The sequence below is a fragment of the Elephas maximus genome, chromosome 3 (genome assembly GCF_024166365.1).
Source record: "Elephas maximus indicus isolate mEleMax1 chromosome 3, mEleMax1 primary haplotype, whole genome shotgun sequence".
Taxonomy (NCBI): domain Eukaryota; kingdom Metazoa; phylum Chordata; class Mammalia; order Proboscidea; family Elephantidae; genus Elephas; species Elephas maximus.
The window spans coordinates 67,125,063-67,138,601 of record NC_064821.1 but is presented as its reverse complement, the minus strand read 5'-3'; positions in this window follow the sequence as shown (position 1 = coordinate 67,138,601).

Here is a 13,539-nt window from a genome sequence, read left to right as displayed (position 1 = left end):
ACATGTCCAAAGTACATGAGAGGAAGTCTTGCCATCCTTGCGTCTAAGGAGCATTCTGGCTGTATTCCTCCCAAGATAGATTGTTCATTCTTCTGGCAGTCCATGGTATAGTCAACGTTCTTCGCCAACACCATAATTCAAAGGCACTCCCACATCCTACCACTCACCTGTCAGTTTGTCAGTTTTTTGTCCAGACAAAGACAGACTAGGAAGAAGGACCTGGCAGTCAACTACTGAAAAAACTGCCAGTGAAAACCTTTATGAATAGTAGCAGAACACTGTCTGGTATAGTGCCAGAAGATGAGCCCCTCAGGTTGGAAGGCACTCAAAATGCAACTGGGGAAGAGCTACCTCCTCAAGGTAGTCCACTTTGATGATGTGGTTGGAGTAAAGCTTTTGGGACCTTCATTTGCTGATGTGGCATGACTCAAAATGAGAAGAAACAGCTGCAAACTACCTTCTTACCTTCCATAAAGTACATAGTAGGCTGATCTCTACCTAAAAGGAAAAACGTACCTCCAAAATATAGAGGCCTTTTTCATTCAAAATGTATTTATAATTTTCTAGTACTCATATCGAGGCCCCTCATTTTTCAAGATAGTGGATGAACAAAGAAAAAATACAAAAATAAGAAAAAATTGAAGACATTTTTTATTCCCATTTTATGGGAGCTTAAAGAGACTTCTGTGAGCACATGAAAAATAATGGATGTTAAGATTACTGGCATAATTATTGAAAGTATTATTAATATTATTACTATTCTTATACCCAGGGTTATATTTTAGTCATTTTTTTTCTCCTAGAGAAGAGAATTAAGGTAACTTCTCTCTTTCTCTCCTCCTCCCCCTTCATCTCTGCTTCTCTCTCTTCTCTCTTTTTTTTCTGTCTCAGGGTCATTTAGGATCTCACATTGGGTAATGGTACCTGAATTAATGGCACAAAAATGTCCACAAGATACAATTTATGCCATGCTGTCTACTCTCAAAGCTCAGGTTCCTGTGCATAACAGTACTCATGCCAGGGATTCACGCATGATTTGAAACCCAGGGCTCCTCAGGCAGCTACATGGAATGAAGAGATATCAGTTCCATCTATTTGGTTTACTCTGGGTTAGAATGGTCTTTGGTCTTTGTAACAAAAGAAACAACTGTCCACCAAAATGAATGGCTAAGATGCACCAAATCAAATAATGTCCTTAATTGGACAGATGAGAAAGGAAAGAGCAAGCCCGACTTAAGAGTCCATTTCATTGCAACCTTCCAACAGAATCCTGTTGCTACAGAAGGAAACAGAATATAGCCTTCCAACCTTTTGATCCTTGCTATTGAAAGACTAGAATTTGATCTTTAGATCAGTGTTTGGGGGGTTTTAAAATTAGTGACCTGGGAAGTCCCAGACCAACAGCCAGCACTTCCTTACTCCTTTCAGGTCAGTGGTTCTTGTTCAGCCTTCTTGAGTGCCTCAGCCATCAGTAACACAAAGCAGAGCAGTTAACAGAAGAAATCCTAAATATTCAAAGCTGAATTCAACAGAGAGTGCATAGAACCCCTTGTTTTCTTTTTCAGATTTAAAAATATGTTCAACAGAATTCTCTATAAAACAGTTTCAAAAATTGGCATCTCCAAAGCCAGTTTTCTTCTACAGTGTTTATAAAAGTCGGAGTGACATTTACCTTAAACTCTAAATGTTTACCAGTTAATAGCATTAGAATCTCCTATAATTGAAAAAACAAATAGAGAAGAAAAATTTTTAAGTCTCTATACTACTTAGGACTTCATAGGGGTAATGCTGAGTTTTCAGTAATAGAGAGGTGTTGGCAAGAGGTTCAATTTCTAAAAGTGAAAATAAAAGATTAAAAAAGAGAAAAAAAAGCATTTCACTAATGCTGCATGCCAGGACCTTGCCAGTTTTCTTCCAGAGAGCAGAAAAACCGAGGAGATAAAATCCGCCTAAAAGTTGACAGAATAGAAAAACAAACAAATTGGGCAGCCTGTTGCGTCTCTGTAATATTCAGAGAACAGCCTAATGAATATGGGGGAACAAGGCAGCCGGCTGCTCAACTGGAGCTGCAGCCCGAGCAAGCTCCCAGGTCAGAGCACCTCAAGAAGGAAACAGCAGTTCTCTCCCCAGCCCCAGCCACGGGCCTGTGATGTCATGCCATGTCATTTGCAGCAGTACTAGGAATTCCTCTTCCGCAGGGAGCGACTGAGGAGCAGCTCAGTTCCAAAATGAGATTTTCCAAATTGCCTCTCTCTGTAGGCTTCCCTGAGGGCTAGGCGTTAGGAGAACTTGCTTGCTGTACCTGTAAAGGAAAGAGAAAAAACATCAGAGGCCCTAAAACAAAATGAAATAATTCAGTTTGAAAGAATTTTCAACCAAAATGAAAATCACCCTTGTTGAAGTATTTCAGTTCCACATTTAAGAATCAGGGAGGCCAAAATTCCTTATTGAATATCCTGAACTTTTACTTTGGATCCTTTAATATCAGAACCAATCTAAGTAAAAGGAAGCACACACCCATGTATTAAAAGTTATAATCTATATGGATTTTACTAGATAACCAAACAATAATGCATCTTCAAATGGCTGAAGAAAAAAAAAATCACAGGCAAGCATCTTCTCCTATACAAGCAAAATTTCAGGATTTACGAGATTTGAAAGAAAATATGGAGTGATGCAGACAGGAAAAGGAAAGCAGGGGCGGATCCCCCATTCTATACAAATTTGACAACAACAATAGTAGCTATCTCACAAGTGTCTTATATATTTGCCACAAAGTCTCTAATCGGCCTCTAAAAATCCACTAATAGGTAATATTATCCCTATTCTATAAATGAAGAAACTGAGACTCAGGTAAATTGAATAATCCAAGACCATGAAGCTCATAAATGATAGAGCCTAGATTCAAACCCAGCTATCTGACAAATTCTAAATCCTGAGCTTGTCCATAAAAATGGACAAAACCAAGAAAACACAAAAGCAAGCGGTAATATAGGATAAAGACAAAGAAGGCTTAAGAAACACGCACACATGAACAAACTGGCAGGAGTAAGTCACTTCTTATTGGTAATTACAGTGAATGTAAATGAACTAAATGTTCCAATCCAAAGGCGGAGAGTGACAGAAAGGATTAAAAAAAAAAAAGATCCAGCTATATGCCGTTTACATACCTTAGACCCAAGGACTCAAACAGGTTGAAAATGAAAGGCCAGAAAAAAAAAAAATTCCATGTAAATAATAACCAAAAGAGAGCTTTGTCTTAATATTAGACAAAATAGACTTTAATACAAAATCTGTTAAAAGAGATAAAGATGGACATTATATAGTAATAAAAGAGTCCATTCATTACGAAGACTGAATAAAATCATAAATATACATGCACTCAACACTGGAGCACCTAAATATATAAAGCAAACACTGATAGACTTGAAGGGAGACATAGGTCCACACCTGTTGCTGTGGAGTTGATTCTGACCCACAGCGACCCTGTAGGACAGAGTAGAGCTGCCCCACAGGGTTTCTAAGGCCATAATCTTTATGGAAGCAGACTGCCACATCATCCCCCTGCAGAGAGACTGATGGGTTCAGAACCTCTGACCTCTTGGTTAGCAGCCGAGTGTTTAACTGCTGCACCACCAGGGCTCCTGGAGAAATAGATACCCAGTGCCGTCCAGTCGATTTCGACTCATAGCGACCCTACGATAATAGTTAAAAACTTCGATACACCACTTTCAATATTGGATAGAACATCTAGAAAGAAGATCAACAAGGAAACAGAGGACTTGAGCAATGCTATAAACGATCTCTGCGCCAGAAGCCCCTAACACAGAGCTAGAAATGTAGTAGGAGCACATGGAGGTAAAACAACATTAAAAACTCTCATTTAGAATAAGTTTTGGAGCTAATTTTTAGAGCTGGAAATCAATTAAATGATTAATACTTGTATAATAAAACTTTTGAGAAATAAAATGGACAATAAATCCCATAATGTAAATAATGTACTTTTTTTTAAGATACTAGTATTAACTATTATTAGAAGCATCATAAGCATATTTTAAAAAAATTACCAAACCTCTTGCCGTCGAGTCAATTCCAACTCATAGCAACCCTGTACGACAGAGCAGAGCTGACCCATAGGGTTTCCAAGGAGTGGCTAGTGGATTCAAACTGCCAGCCTTTTGGTTAGAAACTGAGCTCTTACCCACTGCTTCACCAGGGCTCCATACATGTATTATGCCACCAAAAAGCATGAGGTCAAAATAAAGATTTTTTAACTGGTATTTTAACTTCATTACGGGGCTGACATAATATCAGTCTCAATAAAAGAATATCATTTCTTTGGATCTCTTAGAGCCTCTCCATTCAAAGCGTGGTCCCCGAACAGGCAACATCCGCATCACCTGGGAACTTCTTAGAAATACGTAACCTCAGGTCCCACTTCTGACTGGTCTGGTTCAGACTGTCTGAACCAGAACTTGCATTTTGACAAGATCCCCAGATGATTTGTTAGCAAATGGAAGTTTGAGAAGCATAGTTTAGAGCTGGGTGATTCCTGGGAGAAGGATGCCTCCCACCACTGCTGAAGCCATTCACATTCATGAGACCGAAGAGAGAGAAACGGTTAGGAGTGCGCTCACAGTATAACCTTGCCTCTCTGGCTTTTAATGAAAATGTTCACTATTGTTACTTTTGTAACAATTTTACTGAGATATAATTACAATCCACCGATTGAAGTGTACAAGTCTGTGTTGTTTTAGCACTTTCACAGAATTGTGCAACTATCACCATAATCAATTTTACAACATTTTTATCCACCCAAAAATGTACCTCATACCCTTTAGCAGTCACTCTCCACTTCCCCCCAGGCACCCCAGACCTAGGCAACCACTAACCTACTTTCTGTAGATTTGCCTATTCTGGACAGTTCATATAAGCCAAACCACACAGTATGTGGTCTTTCGTGATTGGCTTCTTTCACTTGACATGAAGTTTTCCAGGTTCATTCATGTTGTTCATTAGCCATTTTTAATCCTTTCTCATAAGGGGCTGTATTCTTTCAACAGATGTGTGAGTTCCAGGCAGCAGTGTGACCCCAGCACCCACTCCTCCCCGTGGGGCTCCTGAGTGCCACCATTTCCCTAAGAGTCGCCTTTCTCCATTCCTAACTACCCTAATAAGGAGGTTTTTAGCAGAGTTCTCTTTTTCCATCTTCTCCCTGGGACCTAGTAGCTCAAGTGCTGCTGGCCCTTGGCCAAGTTTCCTCTCCCCGACACCTGTAGGCACTACCAGTGCTGCCACCTTATGCCCATTTCTTGAAGTAGTGGACATTGGGTCAAGCACCATCCTCCTCCCTGAGAGGCTGGCTCTTCACTGTTTTTATAGCAATCAAGGTCGTGACTCATGACAGAGTGTGACCAGGAGAGGTCGAGTGTGTGCTGTGTGGAAACTCATGTGCGTGGGAACCTTCAGACAGCCCAGAGGCTAAGAAAGAAGCGAGTGCAAATGAACTTGGGGTAAAGAGGAGCGTGATTTTGTAATCTCTCTTCCTGACTCTCTAGGCTGTTTCTTCAGCTCCCATTCCTCTTCCTCAGTTCACTTTCATTTCCCTATGTTCTTCTCAGAATAGGAAGCCTAAACATCTCTCCCTGTTCATTTCTACCTGGATTGTTTTCTCTTGCCACATCCAAGGGGCACAACAGTTGTATACTTAGACATTCGGTTTTGTCTAAGTTAGTTCTATAAAAGAGAGTCAGTCTAAACATTCTGGCCTATTGAGGAGGAAAAAAAGTAAAAAACAAAAAATTCTGTTCTCAAAAATCAACATTTTCTTCCTTAACAAATGAAGCTACCCAAATCCATTTTTTTTTTAATTGTGCTTTAAGGTGGAAGTTTACAGCTCAAGATAATTTCTCATACAAAAATTTATACATGTTGTTATGTGACCCTAGTTGCAGTGCTCACAATGTGACAGCACACTCCCCCTCTCCATCCTCCCTATCTCTATTTATTTCCTGTATCCATTGAAGGAGCTCCTATCCCTTTCTGCCCTCCCATTCCGCCTCCAGACAGGAGCCGCCCATTTAGTCTTCTACTAAGAAGCACACTCCTCATGAGTATCATTTTATGTTTTATAGTCCAGGGTTTTTGTTTTAGTCCAGAGTTGGTTTAGTCCAGTCTAATCTTTGTCTGAAGAGCTGGCTTCAAGAATGGCCTCAGTTCTGGGTTAACAGAGAGTATGGGGCCGTGATAAAGCCAAATTTTTGCTATGAAACATACATACCTAAATATCAGTCCCAAAGAAAAATAGCATATTAACAAAAACAGTTTCCCTAGATGCTCACACCTGAATTTGGGCCTTTACCTGAGTTTATTCGGAGGCATACGGTCCAATACAGATTATCATACACTATCCTACACCATAAGAGTAGCCCATATATTCCCAGGTCATGCCCTTATTCCAGGGAAGAGCTTTCCAAACTAAGGCTCCAGGTGCCTATTCCACCTCAAGCTCTCATTGCCACTCTATCATATTCATTCAAAAAATATTTTAATACTATGTTCCACCTCTCATGGGGTTTAGCTTCTGGAGGAGGATATAATAGTAGACTACAGTCCTAAAAGACCTGTCACATGCTTGGCTGGTTTGTTCAGTATGCCTTGATGAGTCCTGCTATCCCTGATTAAAGCAGGCAAGAAAGACCTGGCTGCCTTGGAAAGCAAGGTAGAAAAGCAGATGGGCTCAGGTGGCCCTGGCTGGTAGCTTTACAGAACCTTCTGCCTTCAAGTTACTTTGACCCTTGAATAACCCCTTGAGAGCCAAAACCAAACCCAGTGCCGTCGAGTTGATTCCAACTCATAGCGGCCCTATAGGACAGAGTAGAACTGCCCCATAGAGTTTCCAAGGAGCACCTGGCGGATTCGAACTGCTGTCCCTTTGGTTAGCACCCGTAGCACTTAACCATTACGCCACCAGGGTTTCCAAAGGTATCACAACTGTTGAGAACCAAAACATTAATGGACTTCACCATATTAATGCGTTCATAAACTATTACCTATATATATTAGGCATTATTAGAAATTGTTTTTTATATATAATGTTTGTAAATTCATAGAGCTTTAATAATATAAATAATTTACATTGTGGGTTTGTTTACATGATCATCCCTTAAGCCCTAGGAACTCAGAACAAAGTGTTACATACCTTTCCTATTTTCTACTCCTCTTGTCTTCCACAGGGCTAGGCATACCAATGGGAGCTTGTTAAACTTTTACTGTTAGCCAGCTTGTGGAGGAATGCATTATTTATTCTCTTGCTTGGGGGTCAAATCAACCAACCAGATCTAAAGACACATTTAGAAGATCCGTCAGTATAAACAGGCATGTATTTACTCTGACTTTGCTGTTACAATTTAGTGAAGCTTCATTTATTTAACACCTTTGGAGAATGTGAAAAACATGAATTCATTTTATAAATAATCGAAACTAGTCCCTTTAAGTACAAAATAGTTACAAAATCTGCCCTTAAGGAAATCTTTTAAGCAAAATATATCCCTGCCTTCCTGAAAGATATAGCAAATATAATTTAACCTCTTCTTGATGTCTTGATCATTATCAACATTCAGAACTAGACTATAAAGTAATGTATCTTCAGGAAGTAGTAAAATAGGCTAGGAGTTTGTTCTACCCAAAATGATCCAAAGTTAGCATGCTTTTGAGTTCTTTTATGTCTGTTAAATAGTTTTCTTTCTGGGTTATCCGCCCCCCCACCCATTCTGTTTAGCTGTTAGATAGCACATCTTGCTATTTCCTGGGCTCCTACTTTAGCAGTCCTCTTCTGGTGTCCTAGGAAACCAGATAACCAAGTTTGTTAGCATTGTGTGTAAAGTAAGAGCAAATAGGTTTTGAATCTGAGAGTCTTTCCTGGAAGTGAACAGTATTGGCTTTTCAAAGGCAGCTCTATGGTTCTTTTCAGTTGCTATAGCATTGTCAATTTTCCCTACAGTTGCCCTAGATGATTGGAAAAATTACTTCTGTACAAGACTGAAGCATTGTCGTAGTACTTTTCTGCTAACGCAGTTAAGTCAGGTATGATTTTCCTTTTCCATTAAAATTTCTCCTTTGGAGGTCAGCACAACTGGACTAAACCAAAAGCAAGAAGTTTCCTGAATACAACTGAATGCTTTGAAGGCCACGGTAGCAGGGACGGGGGTCTGGGGACCATGGTTTCAGGAGACATCTAGGTCAATTGGCAAAACAAAATGTGTTAAGAAAATGTTCTGCATCCCACTTTGGAGAGTGGTATCTGGGGTCTTAAATGCTAGCAAGCAGCCATCTAAGATGCATCAATTGGTCTCAGTACACCTGGAGCAAAGAAGAATGAGGAACACCAAAGACACAAGGTAAACATGAGCCTAAGAGACAGAAAGGGCCACGTAAACCAGAGACTACCTCAGCCTGAGACCAGGAGAACTAGATGGTGCCCGGCTACAACCGATGACTGCCCTGACAGGGAATACAACAGAGAATCCCTGAGGGAGCAGGAGAACAGTGGGATGCAGACCTCAAATTCTCATTAAAAGACCAGACTTAACGGTCCAACTGAGACTAGAGGGACCCCGGAGGTCATGGTCCCCGGACCTTCTGTTAGCCCAAAACTGGAACCATCCCTGAAGCCAACTCTTCAGACAGATTGGACTGGACGATAAGACAGAAAATGATACTGATAAGGAGTGAACTTCTTGGCTCAAGTAGGCACATGAGACTATGTGGGCAACTTCTGTCTGGAAGTGAGAAGACAGAGGGGGATAGGAGCTGGTTGAATGGACATGGGGAATACAGGGTGGAGAGGAGTGTGCTATCATTAGGGGGAGAACAGCTAGGAGCACATAGCAAGGTGTGTATAAGTTTTTGTATGAGAGACTGACTTGATTTGTAAACTTTCACTTAAAGCACAATAAATTAAAAAAAAAAGTTTGGGGTTGGCAACCAATGTCACAAAACAATATGTGTATTAATTGTTTAATGAGAAACTAATTTGCTCTGTAAACCTTCACCTAAAGTGCAATTAAAAAAAAAAAAAAATGAAATGGATGACATTACAACAGAACCAACCAAGATAAAGAGGATTATAAGGGGAAAAAAAGTTCTCCTTTATTTCTATTCTTTTAAATTCCTCCTGATTTCTAGTTTCAAACCTTTAGTCCTTCCAAAAAAAAAAAAAAAGGTACGCATAAATCAAACCCATTGTCAAGTCAATTCCAACTCATAGTGACCCTATAGGACAGAATAGAACTGCCGCATAGGGTTTCCAAGGCTGTGATTTTTACAGAAGCAGACTGCCACATCTTTCTCCACATAGTGGCTCATGGGTTCAAACCGCAGACCTTTCAGTTAGAAGCTGAGTGCTTAACCACTGTGCCACCAGGGCTCCCCTTCTAAAAGGTGCATAAAGAAATCTAAGTAACTTAGAAAAACTTAGATTTAAAGCTCATCTTATAGGAGATGAGGCCCCTGGGTGGTTCAGATCTACCCAGTGGCACCATGGAAGAAAAGCCTGGTGACCTACTTCCATAAGATTACAGCCATTGAAAGCCCTATGAAGCACAGTTCTACTCTGACACACGTGGGGTAGCCAGGAGTCAGAGTCAACTTGACAGCGAAGGGTTGTTTTTTGTTTTTGTTTTATAAAAGATTGGCGTTCCTGGGTGGTGTAAATGGTTAAATGCTCTACTACTACTCGAAAGGTTGGCAGCTCGAACCCATCCAAAGGTGCCTTGGAAGAAAGGCATGGCTATCTGCTTCTGAAAGGTCACAGCCTTGAACACCCTATGGAGCGTAGTTCTATTCTACAACACATGGGATCATCATGGGTCGGAACCAACTCTATGGTAATTGTTTTTGTTTGTTTTTTACAGAAGGTTACAGGGAGCCTTCCAAATATAATGATTAGTACTCTTATTCTATGTTTCTGATAAGAAATGGGCCCTAGTAAGAGTTTTAAGTTAAAATCAATCTTTAAATTTTTTAACTGTAACAGCTACCATTTAAAATTGAGTGTTCGTTATATGTCAGGTATACATATATTCTTTCCTATACTTAAAACAAGGAGGCCCTGGGTAGGACAAACAGTTAAGCACTGAACTACTAGCCAGAATATTGGTAGTTCAAACCCACCCAGAGGCACCTTGGAAGACAGACCTGGCAATCTGCTTCTGAAAGGTCACAGCCTTGAAAACCCTATGGAGCCATTCTACTCTATACACATGGGGTCTCCATGAGTCAGAATTGAGTCCACGGCAACAAACAAAAACAGTAATACTTAGAATAGCACTGCAAAGTAGATAACCCTATTTTACATCTGCAGAAAACTGAGGCTAATAGACATAAAGTAACTTAACCAGGGTCACAGGAGTAGTGGAAGAACTAAGATTCAAATCCAACTCTGAATTCAAAATCTTCATTCTTTCCATTAAGCCAAGCTCCCTGGCTTTATACTATTCCTGAGGTAATAAGAGGGTATTCAGCATGTCTTCTGGTGATTGTGGCCAACTTGACCATGGACCTAGTGGTAATACATTTAGCATACCAGCTGTGTTTGCAATCAGCAATTAGTATTAGAAGATAAAATGGAAGTGGTTCTTCCCTGCTGCTATAATCACCCCCTTTGAGGGCTGAAGAAGGCAGCTTGGACTAGCCCAGATGGGGCGGAAGGCCAAACGGATTCCATAAGAGCAGATCTAAGGCCACCTAGTGAAAGCCAATATTCAAATATTGGGCCATCAGGAATATGAACACCCCATCTTGAGTACAATGGCAGTACTAGGATGATGGAATATAGAGTTGAGCCTGTGGTGTGAACAAGTACAGAAGCAGTTCAATAAGAAGGAGTCTTGGGCAATTTCCTTAAACACTTGTGATAAGAACATATTTAGATGGGTCCACCTGGCTTAAAAGGAACAAGGGTCTTCTGTGTCTCCTGTGAAGATGTAGGAAATGACTAATCAGAGAAGCCATTCACAACATAGTTCCCTCAGAAAAAAAAAAATAATGATAATTGTGCTTTTCTGAGTTTTTATTTAATATTTACAGCAGCTTTCTGAAGTCTTTAATTCTTTGGTTTTTCTCTCTTTTTTCTTTTAATTGTGACAAACACCAATTCTGGTTTGCCTCACTTAATCCATGTTCTTTTTTCCATTTTCTGGTTCTGCCTAAGGTTTGTTTTATGCTATAATTAGCTATATATATACTTCTACAGCTACTGGATTAGAGTTTTTGCTCAAACTTCTACCCAGAGCTATACTCTTCCATGATTCTCTGGCCAACTCCATCCTCGAGGGTTTTTTTCCATGACTTTTTTTTTGTCCTTATCTCAGATTTTGGGATTTACAGTTTCATCTTTTAATACTTGGCTTTCTGTATACCTCATCTCATCTTCCTTGTAAACAGGGTTTGGATTCTAGGAGTTCTTTCTTTAGACTGTCCACTCCATCAAAGCTGGGGGCAAAGCTCAGTTGTGGTCAAAACTCCATTCAAACAATTTACAAAGGGCAACGGTTCACCATTCAAAGCTTTGCTTTGGATCTTTGTGTGAGGAGCAGGGGGAAGTGGGGATGTGGGCAGTGAACTGTGGCTCCATATTGATGTTGGGTCTTGTGTTTTTCTTGTTAGTGTCTTGTCCCTTCAGTTCCTGCAGTTATAAGCTACAGTGATTAAAAGTAGGGTTAACCTAGTGTTGTTTTCACTCCAATAAAGGACTCCTCGCCAGTGAAACACCCCTCTGTACCTTTTCTCATGTTGCCCCCTCTACCAGAAATGCTCCTGTGGCTCCCCCAATTCTCCACTCAAATGTCACCTCTTTGGGATGTAGTCAGTCTCTAATTCCTCTAAACATGGGCTTGGCAAACCTTTTCTGTAAACAACTAGATAGTAAATATTTTAGGCTTTACAGGCCAAAATCGAGAGCACCACATAAGGTCTCTATTAAAACGGTTCAACTCGACCGTTTTGTAGTGCAAAAGCAACCACAAACAATAGACAAATGGGAGTGTCTGTTTTCCAACAAAACTTTGTTTATAAAAACAGGCAGTGGGCTGGATTTGGCCCATGGACTGTTGTTTGTTGACCCCTGCTCTACTTAGATATTCCTTCTCCAACCTAATTGCTCATGCCTCCATTATCACATTTGTACAGTAAGCTTACCTCCAGCAGAACATGGACAGGTATTCTATTTTATATCTCTCTGAACTGAGCAAAGCTGAGCTCCAAATGGGTACTCTATAAATAATTTCTAGAAGGAAGGTAGGAAGGGGTGGGGTCCTAATTAGGCAGGAAACAGGACCATACAAATCCTCTCTACTGATATCAGTTGAATATGACCTTCTCCTAGTAAGACAAACAGATACTGTTTATAAAATGGCTGTTTTGGGCTCTTCTTCAGCAAATTTGTTTTGAGAAATTTATATATGTGGTAGACAGGCAGTCTCCAAGATGGCTCCCAATGCTCTTCACATCCTGGTATTCATGCTTCTTCCCACAATTGAGAAGGATGACCTATGTAACCAATAGGATATTATGAAAATAAAGGTATATGACTCCTGAGGTTAGGCCATAAAAGACATTGAGGCTTCTGCCTTGCTTTTTCTTAGATCATTCTCTCTGGGGTAAATTAGCTGCTTTATCTTAAAGACACTCAAGCAGCCATATGGAAAGGTCCATGAGGCAAGAAATTGAGGCTTGCCACCAACAGCCATGTGGTAAGCCATCTTGGAATTGGATCTTTCTTCCTCAGTTAAGCCTTCAGATGACTGCAATCTCTACCAACATTTTGACTATAAATTCATGGGAGACTCTGAGCCAGAACCACACTATTTAGACACTCCTGACATTCTGACTCACAGAAGATATGTGAAATAATAAATGTTTGTTATTGTCCTAAGCTGCTACATTTTGGGACTAATTTGTTATAAAGCAGTAGATAACTAATACAACATGCTAAGTGGATTTCTGTCCACCTAAATCCCCTGTCATCTTTCAAAATACCATGTTCTTCTCCTCTTACCCTTAAGATATATAACTCTATAGCATTTGTTTAATGTCTATTGCCTATACTGGGGCAGAAACCACATCACAATCACTCATATTTTCATTAAACACAACTCCCAGCATTCAGAAGGCATTCAAAAAAATTTTTTTTAGTAATTATCTAACAACGAACAAAAGAATCCCAAATCCAAGAGTGATTTGCTTCCAAAACTTCAGATCACTAAAACATATTATAATGGTGCCTCTCCTCAAATTTCCTTCATATAAGACACTTATATGCTTCCACTGTAGCATTATCACACCAGGTAGTAACTGCTAGTCTCCCCTACTGGACTGTGAGCTCTTTGAGGGCAAGGACCTCAGCTTATTCATCTTCGTATCTCCAGCATTTTCAAGTGCCCACCACAAAGGTTTTCAATAAGTGCTTACTGAGTGATAAACTGAGAGGTGATCAATTTGTGGAGTAAGTAAAGATGGGCTTCCCACAATACTCTTCAA